We start from the raw sequence: 18,894 nt of genomic DNA on the forward strand, positions 1-18,894 counted from the left end.
TCCTGTTGAGATATAATGTATACCGGGCTATGGAGAGGGTTACAGTTGTCCATTCAGGCGTGCAAATTGTTTACAATGACAGAAAATGCGCTGCTGTTACAAATTGGAATAAGAGATGGAAAAGTATCCCTGCACACACAGATTAACTGCACTCTTTTCACTTTTTGATTCTCAGTTTGTTGGCAAGGAATGACTGACGTAGACCCATTTTGGATGAAAACCGTGTTTTGCGTTTGTGGAAATGAGCATCACGCAAGGACATATGGGCTCTGTGGCGCAATGGATAGCGCATTGAACTTCTAGGCATTAGTTGCAAGGGCTTTCAAAGGTTGTGGGTTGGAGTCCCACCAGAGTCGCTAATGGTGAGAGAACATTTTTGTTTTTTACAATGGAACGTCTGCGCGCTTTACTATCTCATAAAAGGCACTGCTGAACAAGGTTTATTGCCAAGTGTGCTTGAAAAAGTAAGCAAATACATCTGCATCATGTCAAATAACATTATCTTGCAATTTTTCCTCAATATCCAGATTAACTGCAGTATATTGAGTGCGCAATAAATTGGCGAGAGTCGATTGATTGAAAGACTTCCAGTTTTTTTTATAGCTACATTGGTACAGGGGATTTAGCTCAAAGGTAGAAAGATTGATGCCCTCGCTCTCCATTAAACACAGTTGATTGGACAGGGGCTGAACTTTCGAATGTTGCTGGCTCGCTTTAAAAAAAAAAAGATGTTGCGGCTTGTCGAGTCGCAAATATTTTTTTGACTGGGCAGGATGTCTCTGTGGCGCAATTGGCCAGCGCGCTCGGCTGTTAACCGGGAGGTTGGTGGTTCGAGCCCACCCAGGGACAACAAGCTATTTTGGAAGAGCTATCGCAGGCAAAATCCACGAGGCAACATTGTTTGCTGAATATCTACCTGAAACAGGTTGGAGTAACATTTTAGAGGCGCTGTGGCTTAGTTGGTCAAAGTGCCTGTCTAGTAAATCCCAGCAGTGCCTTCATGATAGCCTTTCAAGCAAATCAGTTGTTTACATGTACAGAAAAACATATCACCCGAAAGAGCTATTTTGCAATTATAGATTGAACAGTATCCCTGAATAAACAGAGTAAATGCACTCTTTTCACTCCTTGTTTCTCAGTTTGATGGTAAGGAATGATTGATGTAGACCGTTTTCGGATGACTGTTTTCTTTTGTGAAAAAGGGGAATCAGACAAAAGTTGCAAAGGCATTCAAAGGCTGTGAGTTCGAGACCCACCAGAGTCACTGTTGTAACCCCTGTTATCTACATTGGTAAATAGGAAAGCCTGCTTGTGTTATTAACTGATGAAAGGAACTGCTAAACTTGGTTCAATTACCACAGAATCCCAGTGTGCTATAGGCTGGCCACTGCTTGGTAGGAGTTTCCCGTACGTGAGTGACTGTTCCTTCCTTCCTTCACGCCCCGCTCAACCTCGTCTTCTTCTAAAGAGCTTGGCGCTGTCCTCAGAAGCTTTGGTCTTACTCCGCACCTGAGTGGCCCCACCAAGGGCAAAGGGCACACTCTGGACCTGCTAATGACAAAGCGGGTTAACATTTCAAATTACAGTGTGGTAAATGTTACTTTGTCTGATGGTTTCTGTATTTCTCCAGGTGCAATGAGTTTGCAGTCTTCTTTGCAAGACTCAGTTCAGAACATTAAAAATACCATTATTTGCAGATAACAAGCACGCAGCCAGCTAGACAACTGGAGTTAACCCATTTTGCATTTTTGGCTGACAAAACTGTCCAAGAGATCACCACAAGTCTGAGTTCCACTACATGCTGCCTTTATGCATTGTCTACCAGATTTTTAAAGTCTACGGTGAGCAGTCTGTTGGCTCCAATCACTCAAAAAGTCAACATGTCGCTTGGATCTGGAATATTCCCAAGAGCCTTAAAACTGCGGTCATTAAGCCTCTCTTAAAGAAGAGCAGTCTTGATGCCACAGTGCTAAATAATTACCGGCCCATCTCAAACCTACTACTACTACTCAGTTGTCCATTATTTTATTTTTTTTATCTTTTATTATCAAAAACATCTTACAAGTATTTACATATATTTACATAATTGTACAGACAAACATCACACACAAGTGCAAGGGAATGGGATACACAAGGGCAGGGGGAGAAGAGACAAAAAATTACAGAAAATCAAACACACAATCATTCTTCAAACTTTCTTCAGTGATGGGGGGTGATGCCGTGGATGGGGGGGTGATGCCGGGGTCAGAAGATGATGTCCAGGTTTCCAGAGGGTATAAGGTGGATCAGGGTGTTGTGGGGGATGAGGTGGGTGATGAACCGGTGCTCTGCTGCCATGTGGAGGTGTCGGAGGTGTGCGGCCAAGAGTCCTTTGAAGATGGGCCAAGGTTCTGCTGTTTTATTGTCACGGAGATGGATGTTCCTGTTGAGATATAATGTATACCGGGCTATGGAGAGGGTTACAGTTGTCCATTCAGGCGTGCAAATTATTTACAATGACAGAAAATGCGCTGCTGTTACAAATTGGAATAAGAGATGGAAAAGTATCCCTGCACACACAGATTAACTGCACTCTTTTCACTTTTTGATTCTCAGTTTGTTGGCAAGGAATGACTGACGTAGACCCATTTTGGATGAAAACCGTGTTTTGCGTTTGTGGAAATGAGCATCACGCAAGGATGTATGGGCTCTGTGGCGCAATGGATAGCGCATTGGACTTCTAGGCATTAGTTGCAAGGGCTTTCAAAGGTTGTGGGTTGAGTCCCACTAGAGTCGCTAATGGTGAGAGAACATTTTTGTTTTTTACAATGGAACGTCTGCGCGCTTTACTATCTGATAAAAGGCACTGCTGAACGAGGTTTATTGCCAAGTGTGCTTGAAAAAGTAAGCAAATACATCGGCATTATGTCAAATAACATTATCTTGCAATTTTTCCTCAATATCCAGATTAACTGCAGTATATTGAGTGCGCAATAAATTGGCGAGAGTCGATTGATTGAAAGACTTCCAGTTTTTTTTATAGCTACATTGGTACAGGGGATTTAGCTCAAAGGTAGAAAGATTGATGCCCTCGCTCTCCATTAAACACAGTTGATTGGACAGGGGCTGAACTTTCGAATGTTGCTGGCTCGCTTTAAAAAAAAAAAGATGTTGCGGCTTGTCAAGTCGCAAATATTTTTTCGACTGGGCTGGATGTCTCTGTGGCGCAATTGGCCAGCGCGCTCGGCTGTTAACCGGGAGGTTGGTGGTTTGAGCCCACCCAGGGACGAGAAGCTATTTTGGAAGAGCTATCGCAGCCAAAATCCACGGGGTAACATTGTTTGCTGAATATCTACCTGAAACAGGTTGGAGTAACACTTTAGAGGCGCTGTGGCTTAGTTGGTCAAAGTGCCTGTCTAGCAAATCCCAGCAGTGCTTTCATGATAGCCTTTCAAGCAAATCAGTTGTTTACATGTACAGAAAAACATATCACCCGAAAGAGCTATTTTGCAATTAGAGATTGAACAGTATCCCTGAATAAACAGAGTAAATGCACTCTTTTCACTCCTTGTTTCTCAGTTTGATGGTAAGGAATGATTGATGTAGACCGTTTTCGGATGACTGTTTTCTTTTGTGAAAAAGGGGAATCAGACAAAAGTTGCAAAGGCATTCAAAGGCTGTGAGTTCGAGACCCACCAGAGTCACTGTTGTAACCCCTGTTATCTACATTGGTAAATAGGAAAGCCTGCTTGTGTTATTAACTGATGAAAGGAACTGCTAAACTTGGTTCAATTACCACAGAATCCCAGTGTGCTATAGGCTGGCCACTGCTTGGTAGGAGTTTCCCGTACGTGAGTGACTGTTCCTTCCTTCCTTCACGCCCCGCTCAACCTCGTCTTCTTCTAAAGAGCTTGGCGCTGTCCTCAGAAGCTTTGGTCTTACTCCGCACCTGAGTGGCCCCACCAAGGGCAAAGGGCACACTCTGGACCTGCTAATGACAAAGCGGGTTAACATTTCAAATTACAGTGTGGTAAATGTTACTTTGTCTGATGGTTTCTGTATTTCTCCAGGTGCAATGAGTTTGCAGTCTTCTTTGCAAGACTCAGTTCAGAACATTAAAAATACCATTATTTGCAGATAACAAGCACGCAGCCAGCTAGACAACTGGAGTTAACCCATTTTGCATTTTTGGCTGACAAAACTGTCCAAGAGATCACCACAAGTCTGAGTTCCACTACATGCTGCCTTTATGCATTGTCTACCAGATTTTTAAAGTCTACGGTGAGCAGTCTGTTGGCTCCAATCACTCAAAAAGTCAACATGTCGCTTGGATCTGGAATATTCCCAAGAGCCTTAAAACTGCGGTCATTAAGCCTCTCTTAAAGAAGAGCAGTCTTGATGCCACAGTGCTAAATAATTACCGGCCCATCTCAAACCTACTACTACTACTCAGTTGTCCATTATTTTATTTTTTTTATCTTTTATTATCAAAAACATCTTACAAGTATTTACATATATTTACATAATTGTACAGACAAACATCACACACAAGTGCAAGGGAATGGGATACACAAGGGCAGGGGGAGAAGAGACAAAAAATTACAGAAAATCAAACACACAATCGTTCTTCAAACTTTCTTCAGTGATGGGGGGTGATGCCGTGGATGGGGGGGTGATGCCGGGGTCAGAAGATGATGTCCAGGTTTCCAGAGGGTATAAGGTGGATCAGGGTGTTGTGGGGGATGAGGTGGGTGATGAACCGGTGCTCTGCTGCCATGTGGAGGTGTCGGAGGTGTGCGGCCAAGAGTCCTTTGAAGATGGGCCAAGGTTCTGCTGTTTTATTGTCACGGAGATGGATGTTCCTGTTGAGATATAATGTATACCGGGCTATGGAGAGGGTTACAGTTGTCCATTCAGGCGTGCAAATTATTTACAATGACAGAAAATGCGCTGCTGTTACAAATTGGAATAAGAGATGGAAAAGTATCCCTGCACACACAGATTAACTGCACTCTTTTCACTTTTTGATTCTCAGTTTGTTGGCAAGGAATGACTGACGTAGACCCATTTTGGATGAAAACCGTGTTTTGCGTTTGTGGAAATGAGCATCACGCAAGGATGTATGGGCTCTGTGGCGCAATGGATAGCGCATTGGACTTCTAGGCATTAGTTACAAGGGCTTTCAAAGGTTGTGGGTTGAGTCCCACTAGAGTCGCTAATGGTGAGAGAACATTTTTGTTTTTTATAATGGAACGTCTGCGCGCTTTACTATCTGATAAAAGGCACTGCTGAACGAGGTTTATTGCCAAGTGTGCTTGAAAAAGTAAGCAAATACATCGGCATTATGTCAAATAACATTATCTTGCAATTTTTCCTCAATATCCAGATTAACTGCAGTATATTGAGTGCGCAATAAATTGGCGAGAGTCGATTGATTGAAAGACTTCCAGTTTTTTTTATAGCTACATTGGTACAGGGGATTTAGCTCAAAGGTAGAAAGATTGATGCCCTCGCTCTCCATTAAACACAGTTGATTGGACAGGGGCTGAACTTTCGAATGTTGCTGGCTCGCTTTAAAAAAAAAAAGATGTTGCGGCTTGTCAAGTCGCAAATATTTTTTCGACTGGGCTGGATGTCTCTGTGGCGCAATTGGCCAGCGCGCTCGGCTGTTAACCGGGAGGTTGGTGGTTCGAGCCCACTCAGGGACGACAAGCTATTTTGGAAGAGCTATCGCAGGCAAAATCCACGAGGTAACATTGTTTGCTGAATATCTACCTGAAACAGGTTGGAGTAACATTTTAGAGGCGCTGTGGCTTAGTTGGTCAAAGTGCCTGTCTAGTAAATCCCAGCAGTGCCTTCATGATAGCCTTTCAAGCAAATCAGTTGTTTACATGTACAGAAAAACATATCACCTGAAAGAGCTATTTTGCAATTATAGATTGAACAGTATCCCTGAATAAACAGAGTAAATGCACTCTTTTCACTCCTTGTTTCTCAGTTTGATGGTAAGGAATGATTGATGTAGACCGTTTTCGGATGACTGTTTTGCTTTTGTGAAAAAGGGGAATCAGACAAAAGTTGCAAAGGCATTCAAAGGCTGTGAGTTCGAGACCCACCAGAGTCACTGTTGTAACCCCTGTTATCTACATTGGTAAATAGGAAAGCCTGCTTGTGTTATTAACTGATGAAAGGAACTGCTAAACTTGGTTCAATTACCACAGAATCCCAGTGTGCTATATGCTGGCCACTGCTTGGTAGGAGTTTCCCGTACGTGAGTGACTGTTCCTTCCTTCCTTCACGCCCCGCTCAACCTCGTCTTCTTCTAAAGAGCTTGGCGCTGTCCTCAGAAGCTTTGGTCTTACTCAGCACCTGAGTGGCCCCACCAAGGGCAAAGGGCACACTCTGGACCTGCTAATGACAAAGCGGGTTAACATTTCAAATTACAGTGTGGTAAATGTTACTTTGTCTGATGGTTTCTGTATTTCTCCAGGTGCAATGAGTTTGCAGTCTTCTTTGCAAGACTCAGTTCAGAACATTAAAAATACCATTATTTGCAGATAACAAGCACGCAGCCAGCTAGACAACTGGAGTTAACCCATTTTGCATTTTTGGCTGACAAAACTGTCCAAGAGATCACCACAAGTCTGAGTTCCACTACATGCTGCCTTTGTGCATTGTCTACCAGATTTTTAAAGTCTACGGTGAGCAGTCTGTTGGCTCCAATCACTCAAAAAGTCAACATGTCGCTTGGATCTGGAATATTCCCAAGAGCCTTAAAACTGCGGTCATTAAGCCTCTCTTAAAGAAGAGCAGTCTTGATGCCACAGTGCTAAATAATTACCGGCCCATCTCAAACCTACTACTACTACTCAGTTGTCCATTATTTTATTTTTTTTATCTTTTATTATCAAAAACATCTTACAAGTATTTACATATATTTACATAATTGTACAGACAAACATCACACACAAGTGCAAGGGAATGGGATACACAAGGGCAGGGGGAGAAGAGACAAAAAATTACAGAAAATCAAACACACAATCATTCTTCAAACTTTCTTCAGTGATGGGGGGTGATGCCGTGGATGGGGGGGTGATGCCGGGGTCAGAAGATGATGTCCAGGTTTCCAGAGGGTATAAGGTGGATCAGGGTGTTGTGGGGGATGAGGTGGGTGATGAACCGGTGCTCTGCTGCCATGTGGAGGTGTCGGAGGTGTGCGGCCAAGAGTCCTTTGAAGATGGGCCAAGGTTCTGCTGTTTTATTGTCACGGAGATGGATGTTCCTGTTGAGATATAATGTATACCGGGCTATGGAGAGGGTTACAGTTGTCCATTCAGGCGTGCAAATTATTTACAATGACAGAAAATGCGCTGCTGTTACAAATTGGAATAAGAGATGGAAAAGTATCCCTGCACACACAGATTAACTGCACTCTTTTCACTTTTTGATTCTCAGTTTGTTGGCAAGGAATGACTGACGTAGACCCATTTTGGATGAAAACCGTGTTTTGCGTTTGTGGAAATGAGCATCACGCAAGGATGTATGGGCTCTGTGGCGCAATGGATAGCGCATTGGACTTCTAGGCATTAGTTACAAGGGCTTTCAAAGGTTGTGGGTTGAGTCCCACTAGAGTCGCTAATGGTGAGAGAACATTTTTGTTTTTTATAATGGAACGTCTGCGCGCTTTACTATCTGATAAAAGGCACTGCTGAACGAGGTTTATTGCCAAGTGTGCTTGAAAAAGTAAGCAAATACATCGGCATTATGTCAAATAACATTATCTTGCAATTTTTCCTCAATATCCAGATTAACTGCAGTATATTGAGTGCGCAATAAATTGGCGAGAGTCGATTGATTGAAAGACTTCCAGTTTTTTTTATAGCTACATTGGTACAGGGGATTTAGCTCAAAGGTAGAAAGATTGATGCCCTCGCTCTCCATTAAACACAGTTGATTGGACAGGGGCTGAACTTTCGAATGTTGCTGGCTCGCTTTAAAAAAAAAAAGATGTTGCGGCTTGTCAAGTCGCAAATATTTTTTCGACTGGGCTGGATGTCTCTGTGGCGCAATTGGCCAGCGCGCTCGGCTGTTAACCGGGAGGTTGGTGGTTCGAGCCCACCCAGGGACGACAAGCTATTTTGGAAGAGCTATCGCAGGCAAAATCCACGAGGTAACATTGTTTGCTGAATATCTACCTGAAACAGGTTGGAGTAACATTTTAGAGGCGCTGTGGCTTAGTTGGTCAAAGTGCCTGTCTAGTAAATCCCAGCAGTGCCTTCATGATAGCCTTTCAAGCAAATCAGTTGTTTACATGTACAGAAAAACATATCACCTGAAAGAGCTATTTTGCAATTATAGATTGAACAGTATCCCTGAATAAACAGAGTAAATGCACTCTTTTCACTCCTTGTTTCTCAGTTTGATGGTAAGGAATGATTGATGTAGACCGTTTTCGGATGACTGTTTTGCTTTTGTGAAAAAGGGGAATCAGACAAAAGTTGCAAAGGCATTCAAAGGCTGTGAGTTCGAGACCCACCAGAGTCACTGTTGTAACCCCTGTTATCTACATTGGTAAATAGGAAAGCCTGCTTGTGTTATTAACTGATGAAAGGAACTGCTAAACTTGGTTCAATTACCACAGAATCCCAGTGTGCTATATGCTGGCCACTGCTTGGTAGGAGTTTCCCGTACGTGAGTGACTGTTCCTTCCTTCCTTCACGCCCCGCTCAACCTCGTCTTCTTCTAAAGAGCTTGGCGCTGTCCTCAGAAGCTTTGGTCTTACTCAGCACCTGAGTGGCCCCACCAAGGGCAAAGGGCACACTCTGGACCTGCTAATGACAAAGCGGGTTAACATTTCAAATTACAGTGTGGTAAATGTTACTTTGTCTGATGGTTTCTGTATTTCTCCAGGTGCAATGAGTTTGCAGTCTTCTTTGCAAGACTCAGTTCAGAACATTAAAAATACCATTATTTGCAGATAACAAGCACGCAGCCAGCTAGACAACTGGAGTTAACCCATTTTGCATTTTTGGCTGACAAAACTGTCCAAGAGATCACCACAAGTCTGAGTTCCACTACATGCTGCCTTTATGCATTGCCTACTAGATTTTTAAAGTCTACGGTGAGCAGTCTGTTGGCTCCACTCACTCAAAAAGTCAACATGTTGCTTCGATCTGGAATATTCCCAAGAGCCTTAAAACTGCGGTCATTAAGCCTCTCTTAAAGAAGAGCAGTCTTGATGCCACAGTGCTAAATAATTACCGGCCCATTTCAAACCTACTACTACTACTCAGTTGTCCATTATTTTAATTTTTTTTTTATCTTTTATTATCAAAAACATCTTACAAGTATTTACATATATTTACATAATTGTACAGACAAACATCACACACAAGTGCAAGGGAATGGGATACACAAGGGCAGGGGGAGAAGAGACAAAAAATTACAGAAAATCAAACACACCATCATTCTCCAAACTTTCTTCAGTGATGGGGGTTGATGCCGTGGTTGGGGGAGGTGATGCCGGGGTCAGAAGATGATGCCCAGGTTTCCAGAGGGTATAAGGTGGATCAGGGTGTTGTGGGGGACGAGGTGGGTGATGAACCGGTGCTCTGCTGCCATGTGGAGGTGTCGGAGGTGTGCGGCCAAGAGTCCTTTGAAGATGGGCCAAGGTTCTGCTGTTTTATTGTCACGGAGATGGATGTTCCTGTTGAGATATAATGTATACCGGGCTATGGAGAGGGTTACAGTTGTCCATTCAGGCGTGCAAATTGTTTACAATGACAGAAAATGCGCTGCTGTTACAAATTGGAATAAGAGATGGAAAAGTATCCCTGCACACACAGATTAACTGCACTCTTTTCACTTTTTGATTCTCAGTTTGTTGGCAAGGAATGACTGACGTAGACCCATTTTGGATGAAAACCGTGTTTTGCGTTTGTGGAAATGAGCATCACGCAAGGACGTATGGGCTCTGTGGCGCAATGGATAGCGCATTGGACTTCTAGGCATTAGTTGCAAGGGCTTTCAAAGGTTGTGGGTTGAGTCCCACTGGAGTCGCTAATGGCGAGAGAACATTTTTGTTTTTTACAATGGAACGTCTGCGCGCTTTACTATCTGATAAAAAGCACTGCTGAACGAGGTTTATTGCCAAGTGTGCTTGAAAAAGTAAGCAAATACATCGGCATTATGTCAAATAACATTATCTTGCAATTTTTCCTCAATATCCAGATTAACTGCAGTATATTGAGTGCGCAATAAATTGGCGAGAGTCGATTGATTGAAAGACTTCCAGTTTTTTTTTATAGCTACATTGGTACAGGGGATTTAGCTCAAAGGTAGAAAGATTGATGCCCTCGCTCTCCATTAAACTCAGTTGATTGGACAGGGGCTGAACTTTCGAATGTTGCTGGCTCGCTTTAAAAAAAAAAAGATGTTGCGGCTTGTCGAGTCGCAAATATTTTATTGACTAGGCTGGATGTCTCTGTGGCGCAATTGGCCAGCGCGCTCGGCTGTTAACCGGGAGGTTGGTGGTTTGAGCCCACCCAGGGACGAGAAGCTATTTTGGAAGAGCTATCGCAGGCAAAATCCACGAGGTAACATTGTTTGCTGAATATCTACCTGAAACAGGTTGGAGTAACATTTTAGAGGCGCTGTGGCTTAGTTGGTCAAAGTGCCTGTCTAGTAAATCCCAGCAGTGCCTTCATGATAGCCTTTCAAGCAAATCAGTTGTTTACATGTACAGAAAAACATATCACCTGAAAGAGCTATTTTGCAATTATAGATTGAACAGTATCCCTGAATAAACAGAGTAAATGCACTCTTTTCACTCCTTGTTTCTCAGTTTGATGGTAAGGAATGATTGATGTAGACCGTTTTCGGATGACTGTTTTGCTTTTGTGAAAAAGGGGAATCAGACAAAAGTTGCAAAGGCATTCAAAGGCTGTGAGTTCGAGACCCACCAGAGTCACTGTTGTAACCCCTGTTATCTACATTGGTAAATAGGAAAGCCTGCTTGTGTTATTAACTGATGAAAGGAACTGCTAAACTTGGTTCAATTACCACAGAATCCCAGTGTGCTATAGGCTGGCCACTGCTTGGTAGGAGTTTCCCGTACGTGAGTGACTGTTCCTTCCTTCCTTCACGCCCCGCTCAACCTCGTCTTCTTCTAAAGAGCTTGGCGCTGTCCTCAGAAGCTTTGGTCTTACTCCGCACCTGAGTGGCCCCACCAAGGGCAAAGGGCACACTCTGGACCTGCTAATGACAAAGCGGGTTAACATTTCAAATTACAGTGTGGTAAATGTTACTTTGTCTGATGGTTTCTGTATTTCTCCAGGTGCAATGAGTTTGCAGTCTTCTTTGCAAGACTCAGTTCAGAACATTAAAAATACCATTATTTGCAGATAACAAGCACGCAGCCAGCTAGACAACTGGAGTTAACCCATTTTGCATTTTTGGCTGACAAAACTGTCCAAGAGATCACCACAAGTCTGAGTTCCACTACATGCTGCCTTTATGCATTGTCTACCAGATTTTTAAAGTCTACGGTGAGCAGTCTGTTGGCTCCAATCACTCAAAAAGTCAACATGTCGCTTGGATCTGGAATATTCCCAAGAGCCTTAAAACTGCGGTCATTAAGCCTCTCTTAAAGAAGAGCAGTCTTGATGCCACAGTGCTAAATAATTACCGGCCCATCTCAAACCTACTACTACTACTCAGTTGTCCATTATTTTATTTTTTTTATCTTTTATTATCAAAAACATCTTACAAGTATTTACATATATTTACATAATTGTACAGACAAACATCACACACAAGTGCAAGGGAATGGGATACACAAGGGCAGGGGGAGAAGAGACAAAAAATTACAGAAAATCAAACACACAATCGTTCTTCAAACTTTCTTCAGTGATGGGGGGTGATGCCGTGGATGGGGGGGTGATGCCGGGGTCAGAAGATGATGTCCAGGTTTCCAGAGGGTATAAGGTGGATCAGGGTGTTGTGGGGGATGAGGTGGGTGATGAACCGGTGCTCTGCTGCCATGTGGAGGTGTCGGAGGTGTGCGGCCAAGAGTCCTTTGAAGATGGGCCAAGGTTCTGCTGTTTTATTGTCACGGAGATGGATGTTCCTGTTGAGATATAATGTATACCGGGCTATGGAGAGGGTTACAGTTGTCCATTCAGGCGTGCAAATTATTTACAATGACAGAAAATGCGCTGCTGTTACAAATTGGAATAAGAGATGGAAAAGTATCCCTGCACACACAGATTAACTGCACTCTTTTCACTTTTTGATTCTCAGTTTGTTGGCAAGGAATGACTGACGTAGACCCATTTTGGATGAAAACCGTGTTTTGCGTTTGTGGAAATGAGCATCACGCAAGGATGTATGGGCTCTGTGGCGCAATGGATAGCGCATTGGACTTCTAGGCATTAGTTGCAAGGGCTTTCAAAGGTTGTGGGTTGAGTCCCACTAGAGTCGCTAATGGTGAGAGAACATTTTTGTTTTTTACAATGGAACGTCTGCGCGCTTTACTATCTGATAAAAGGCACTGCTGAACGAGGTTTATTGCCAAGTGTGCTTGAAAAAGTAAGCAAATACATCGGCATTATGTCAAATAACATTATCTTGCAATTTTTCCTCAATATCCAGATTAACTGCAGTATATTGAGTGCGCAATAAATTGGCGAGAGTCGATTGATTGAAAGACTTCCAGTTTTTTTTATAGCTACATTGGTACAGGGGATTTAGCTCAAAGGTAGAAAGATTGATGCCCTCGCTCTCCATTAAACACAGTTGATTGGACAGGGGCTGAACTTTCGAATGTTGCTGGCTCGCTTTAAAAAAAAAAAGATGTTGCGGCTTGTCAAGTCGCAAATATTTTTTCGACTGGGCTGGATGTCTCTGTGGCGCAATTGGCCAGCGCGCTCGGCTGTTAACCGGGAGGTTGGTGGTTCGAGCCCACCCAGGGACGACAAGCTATTTTGGAAGAGCTATCGCAGGCAAAATCCACGAGGTAACATTGTTTGCTGAATATCTACCTGAAACAGGTTGGAGTAACATTTTAGAGGCGCTGTGGCTTAGTTGGTCAAAGTGCCTGTCTAGTAAATCCCAGCAGTGCCTTCATGATAGCCTTTCAAGCAAATCAGTTGTTTACATGTACAGAAAAACATATCACCTGAAAGAGCTATTTTGCAATTATAGATTGAACAGTATCCCTGAATAAACAGAGTAAATGCACTCTTTTCACTCCTTGTTTCTCAGTTTGATGGTAAGGAATGATTGATGTAGACCGTTTTCGGATGACTGTTTTCTTTTGTGAAAAAGGGGAATCAGACAAAAGTTGCAAAGGCATTCAAAGGCTGTGAGTTCGAGACCCACCAGAGTCACTGTTGTAACCCCTGTTATCTACATTGGTAAATAGGAAAGCCTGCTTGTGTTATTAACTGATGAAAGGAACTGCTAAACTTGGTTCAATTACCACAGAATCCCAGTGTGCTATAGGCTGGCCACTGCTTGGTAGGAGTTTCCCGTACGTGAGTGACTGTTCCTTCCTTCCTTCACGCCCCGCTCAACCTCGTCTTCTTCTAAAGAGCTTGGCGCTGTCCTCAGAAGCTTTGGTCTTACTCCGCACCTGAGTGGCCCCACCAAGGGCAAAGGGCACACTCTGGACCTGCTAATGACAAAGCGGGTTAACATTTCAAATTACAGTGTGGTAAATGTTACTTTGTCTGATGGTTTCTGTATTTCTCCAGGTGCAATGAGTTTGCAGTCTTCTTTGCAAGACTCAGTTCAGAACATTAAAAATACCATTATTTGCAGATAACAAGCACGCAGCCAGCTAGACAACTGGAGTTAACCCATTTTGCATTTTTGGCTGACAAAACTGTCCAAGAGATCACCACAAGTCTGAGTTCCACTACATGCTGCCTTTATGCATTGTCTACCAGATTTTTAAAGTCTACGGTGAGCAGTCTGTTGGCTCCAATCACTCAAAAAGTCAACATGTCGCTTGGATCTGGAATATTCCCAAGAGCCTTAAAACTGCGGTCATTAAGCCTCTCTTAAAGAAGAGCAGTCTTGATGCCACAGTGCTAAATAATTACCGGCCCATCTCAAACCTACTACTACTACTCAGTTGTCCATTATTTTATTTTTTTTATCTTTTATTATCAAAAACATCTTACAAGTATTTACATATATTTACATAATTGTACAGACAAACATCACACACAAGTGCAAGGGAATGGGATACACAAGGGCAGGGGGAGAAGAGACAAAAAATTACAGAAAATCAAACACACAATCATTCTTCAAACTTTCTTCAGTGATGGGGGGTGATGCCGTGGATGGGGGGGTGATGCCGGGGTCAGAAGATGATGTCCAGGTTTCCAGAGGGTATAAGGTGGATCAGGGTGTTGTGGGGGATGAGGTGGGTGATGAACCGGTGCTCTGCTGCCATGTGGAGGTGTCGGAGGTGTGCGGCCAAGAGTCCTTTGAAGATGGGCCAAGGTTCTGCTGTTTTATTGTCACGGAGATGGATGTTCCTGTTGAGATATAATGTATACCGGGCTATGGAGAGGGTTACAGTTGTCCATTCAGGCGTGCAAATTATTTACAATGACAGAAAATGCGCTGCTGTTACAAATTGGAATAAGAGATGGAAAAGTATCCCTGCACACACAGATTAACTGCACTCTTTTCACTTTTTGATTCTCAGTTTGTTGGCAAGGAATGACTGACGTAGACCCATTTTGGATGAAAACCGTGTTTTGCGTTTGTGGAAATGAGCATCACGCAAGGATGTATGGGCTCTGTGGCGCAATGGATAGCGCATTGGACTTCTAGGCATTAGTTGCAAGGGCTTTCAAAGGTTGTGGGTTGAGTCCCACTAGAGTCGCTAATGGTGAGAGAACATTTTTGTTTTTTACAATGGAACGTCTGCGCGCTTTACTATCTGATAAAAGGCACTGCTGAACGAGGTTTATTGCCAAGTGTGCTTGAAAAAGTAAGCAAATACATCGGCATTATGTCAAATAACATTATCTTGCAATTTTTCCTCAATATCCAGATTAACTGCAGTATATTGAGTGCGCAATAAATTGGCGAGAGTCGATTGATTGAAAGACTTCCAGTTTTTTTTATAGCTACATTGGTACAGGGGATTTAGCTCAAAGGTAGAAAGATTGATGCCCTCGCTCTCCATTAAACACAGTTGATTGGACAGGGGCTGAACTTTCGAATGTTGCTGGCTCGCTTTAAAAAAAAAAAGATGTTGCGGCTTGTCGAGTCGCAAATATTTTTTCGACTGGGCTGGATGTCTCTGTGGCGCAATTGGCCAGCGCGCTCGGCTGTTAACCGGGAGGTTGGTGGTTCGAGCCCACCCAGGGACGACAAGCTATTTTGGAAGAGCTATCGCAGGCAAAATCCACGAGGTAACATTGTTTGCTGAATATCTACCTGAAACAGGTTGGAGTAACATTTTAGAGGCGCTGTGGCTTAGTTGGTCAAAGTGCCTGTCTAGTAAATCCCAGCAGTGCCTTCATGATAGCCTTTCAAGCAAATCAGTTGTTTACATGTACAGAAAAACATATCACCTGAAAGAGCTATTTTGCAATTATAGATTGAACAGTATCCCTGAATAAACAGAGTAAATGCACTCTTTTCACTCCTTGTTTCTCAGTTTGATGGTAAGGAATGATTGATGTAGACCGTTTTCGGATGACTGTTTTCTTTTGTGAAAAAGGGGAACCAGACAAAAGTTGCAAAGGCATTCAAAGGCTGTGAGTTCGAGACCCACCAGAGTCACTGTTGTAACCCCTGTTATCTACATTGGTAAATAGGAAAGCCTGCTTGTGTTATTAACTGATGAAAGGAACTGCTAAACTTGGTTCTATTACCACAGAATCCCAGTGTGCTATAGGCTGGCCACTGCTTGGTAGGAGTTTCCCGTACGTGAGTGACTGTTCCTTCCTTCCTTCACGCCCCGCTCAACCTCGTCTTCTTCTAAAGAGCTTGGCGCTGTCCTCAGAAGCTTTGGTCTTACTCCGCACCTGAGTGGCCCCACCAAGGGCAAAGGGCACACTCTGGACCTGCTAATGACAAAGCGGGTTAACATTTCAAATTACAGTGTGGTAAATGTTACTTTGTCTGATGGTTTCTGTATTTCTCCAGGTGCAATGAGTTTGCAGTCTTCTTTGCAAGACTCAGTTCAGAACATTAAAAATACCATTATTTGCAGATAACAAGCACGCAGCCAGCTAGACAACTGGAGTTAACCCATTTTGCATTTTTGGCTGACAAAACTGTCCAAGAGATCACCACAAGTCTGAGTTCCACTACATGTTGCCTTTATGCATTGTCTACCAGATTTTTAAAGTCTACGGTGAGCAGTCTGTTGGCTCCAATCACTCAAAAAGTCAACATGTCGCTTGGATCTGGAATATTCCCAAGAGCCTTAAAACTGCGGTCATTAAGCCTCTCTTAAAGAAGAGCAGTCTTGATGCCACAGTGCTAAATAATTACCGGCCCATCTCAAACCTACTACTACTACTCAGTTGTCCATTATTTTATTTTTTTTATCTTTTATTATCAAAAACATCTTACAAGTATTTACATATATTTACATAATTGTACAGACAAACATCACACACAAGTGCAAGGGAATGGGATACACAAGGGCAGGGGGAGAAGAGACAAAAAATTACAGAAAATCAAACACACAATCATTCTTCAAACTTTCTTCAGTGATGGGGGGTGATGCCGTGGATGGGGGGGTGATGCCGGGGTCAGAAGATGATGTCCAGGTTTCCAGAGGGTATAAGGTGGATCAGGGTGTTGTGGGGGATGAGGTGGGTGATGAACCGGTGCTCTGCTGCCATGTGGAGGTGTCGGAGGTGTGCGGCCAAGAGTCCTTTGAAGATGGGCCAAGGTTCTGCTGTTTTATTGTCACGGAGATGGATGTTCCTGTTGAGATATAATGTATACCGGGCTATGGAGAGGGTTACAGTTGTCCATTCAGGCGTGCAAATTATTTACAATGACAGAAAATGCGCTGCTGTTACAAATTGGAATAAGAGATGGAAAAGTATCCCTGCACACACAGATTAACTGCACTCTTTTCACTTTTTGATTCTCAGTTTGTTGGCAAGGAATGACTGACGTAGACCCATTTTGGATGAAAACCGTGTTTTGCGTTTGTGGAAATGAGCATCACGCAAGGATGTATGGGCTCTGTGGCGCAATGGATAGCGCATTGGACTTCTAGGCATTAGTTGCAAGGGCTTTCAAAGGTTGTGGGTTGAGTCCCACTAGAGTCGCTAATGGTGAGAGAACATTTTTGTTTTTTACAATGGAACGTCTGCGCGCTTTACTATCTGATAAAAGGCACTGCTGAACGAGGTTTATTGCCAAGTGTGCTTGAAAAAGTAAGCAAATACATCGGCATTATGTCAAATAACATTATCTTGCAATTTTTCCTCAATATCCAGATTAACTGCAGTATATTGAGTGCGCAATAAATTGGCGAGAGTCGATTGATTGAAAGACTTCCAGTTTTTTTTATAGCTACATTGGTACAGGGGATTTAGCTCAAAGGTAGAAAGATTGATGCCCTCGCTCTCCATTAAACACAGTTGATTGGACAGGGGCTGAACTTTCGAATGTTGCTGGCTCGCTTTAAAAAAAAAAAGATGTTGCGGCTTGTCAAGTCGCAAATATTTTTTCGACTGGGCTGGATGTCTCTGTGGCGCAATTGGCCAGCGCGCTCGGCTGTTAACCGGGAGGTTGGTGGTTTGAGCCCACCCAGGGACGAGAAGCTATTTTGGAAGAGCTATCGCAGCCAAAATCCACGGGGTAACATTGTTTGCTGAATATCTACCTGAAACAGGTTGGAGTAACACTTTAGAGGCGCTGTGGCTTAGTTGGTCAAAGTGCCTGTCTAGCAAATCCCAGCAGTGCTTTCATGATAGCCTTTCAAGCAAATCAGTTGTTTACATGTACAGAAAAACATATCACCCGAAAGAGCTATTTTGCAATTAGAGATTGAACAGTATCCCTGAATAAACAGAGTAAATGCACTCTTTTCACTCCTTGTTTCTCAGTTTGATGGTAAGGAATGATTGATGTAGACCGTTTTCGGATGACTGTTTTCTTTTGTGAAAAAGGGGAATCAGACAAAAGTTGCAAAGGCATTCAAAGGCTGTGAGTTCGAGACCCACCAGAGTCACTGTTGTAACCCCTGTTATCTACATTGGTAAATAGGAAAGCCTGCTTGTGTTATTAACTGATGAAAGGAACTGCTAAACTTGGTTCAATTACCACAGAATCCCAGTGTGCTATAGGCTGGCCACTGCTTGGTAGGAGTTTCCCGTACGTGAGTGACTGTTCCTTCCTTCCTTCACGCCCCGCTCAACCTCGTCTTCTTCTAAAGAGCTTGGCGCTGTCCTCAGAAGCTTTGGTCTTACTCCGCACCTGAGTGGCCCCACCAAGGGCAAAGGGCACACTCTGGACCTGCTAATGACAAAGCGGGTTAACATTTCAAATTACAGTGTGGTAAATGTTACTTTGTCTGATGGTTTCTGTATTTCTCCAGGTGCAATGAGTTTGCAGTCTTCTTTGCAAGACTCAGTTCAGAACATTAAAAATACCATTATTTGCAGATAACAAGCACGCAGCCAGCTAGACAACTGGAGTTAACCCATTTTGCATTTTTGGCTGACAAAACTGTCCAAGAGATCACCACAAGTCTGAGTTCCACTACATGCTGCCTTTATGCATTGTCTACCAGATTTTTAAAGTCTACGGTGAGCAGTCTGTTGGCTCCAATCACTCAAAAAGTCAACATGTCGCTTGGATCTGGAATATTCCCAAGAGCCTTAAAACTGCGGTCATTAAGCCTCTCTTAAAGAAGAGCAG

The 18,894-nt window shown here is 43.2% G+C and overlaps 5 non-coding genes across 5 annotated transcripts; all 5 read left to right on the plus strand.

The window, feature by feature from the left end:
- Positions 1 to 265: 265 nt before the first annotated feature.
- Positions 266 to 356, plus strand: trnar-ucu (transfer RNA arginine (anticodon UCU)). Its single transcript is given in 2 exon segments — positions 266 to 302; positions 321 to 356. It is a non-coding gene; the product is annotated as a tRNA-Arg (tRNA).
- A 419-nt stretch (positions 357 to 775) lies between these two features.
- On the plus strand, positions 776 to 849 carry trnan-guu (transfer RNA asparagine (anticodon GUU)). Its single transcript has one exon. It is a non-coding gene; the product is annotated as a tRNA-Asn (tRNA).
- Positions 850 to 8,033: 7,184 nt separating this feature from the next.
- Positions 8,034 to 8,107, plus strand: trnan-guu (transfer RNA asparagine (anticodon GUU)). Its single transcript has one exon. It is a non-coding gene; the product is annotated as a tRNA-Asn (tRNA).
- Positions 8,108 to 12,878: 4,771 nt separating this feature from the next.
- trnan-guu (transfer RNA asparagine (anticodon GUU)) lies at positions 12,879 to 12,952 on the plus strand. The gene has a single exon. It is a non-coding gene; the product is annotated as a tRNA-Asn (tRNA).
- Positions 12,953 to 15,297: 2,345 nt separating this feature from the next.
- trnan-guu (transfer RNA asparagine (anticodon GUU)) lies at positions 15,298 to 15,371 on the plus strand. Its single transcript has one exon. It is a non-coding gene; the product is annotated as a tRNA-Asn (tRNA).
- The last annotated feature ends 3,523 nt before the right edge of the window (positions 15,372 to 18,894 follow it).

Source organism: Eucyclogobius newberryi, unplaced genomic scaffold, assembly GCF_026437365.1.
Source record: "Eucyclogobius newberryi isolate DKJ021-1_F unplaced genomic scaffold, fEucNew1.0.hap1 SCAF_41, whole genome shotgun sequence".
Taxonomy (NCBI): Eukaryota; Metazoa; Chordata; class Actinopteri; order Gobiiformes; family Gobiidae; genus Eucyclogobius; species Eucyclogobius newberryi.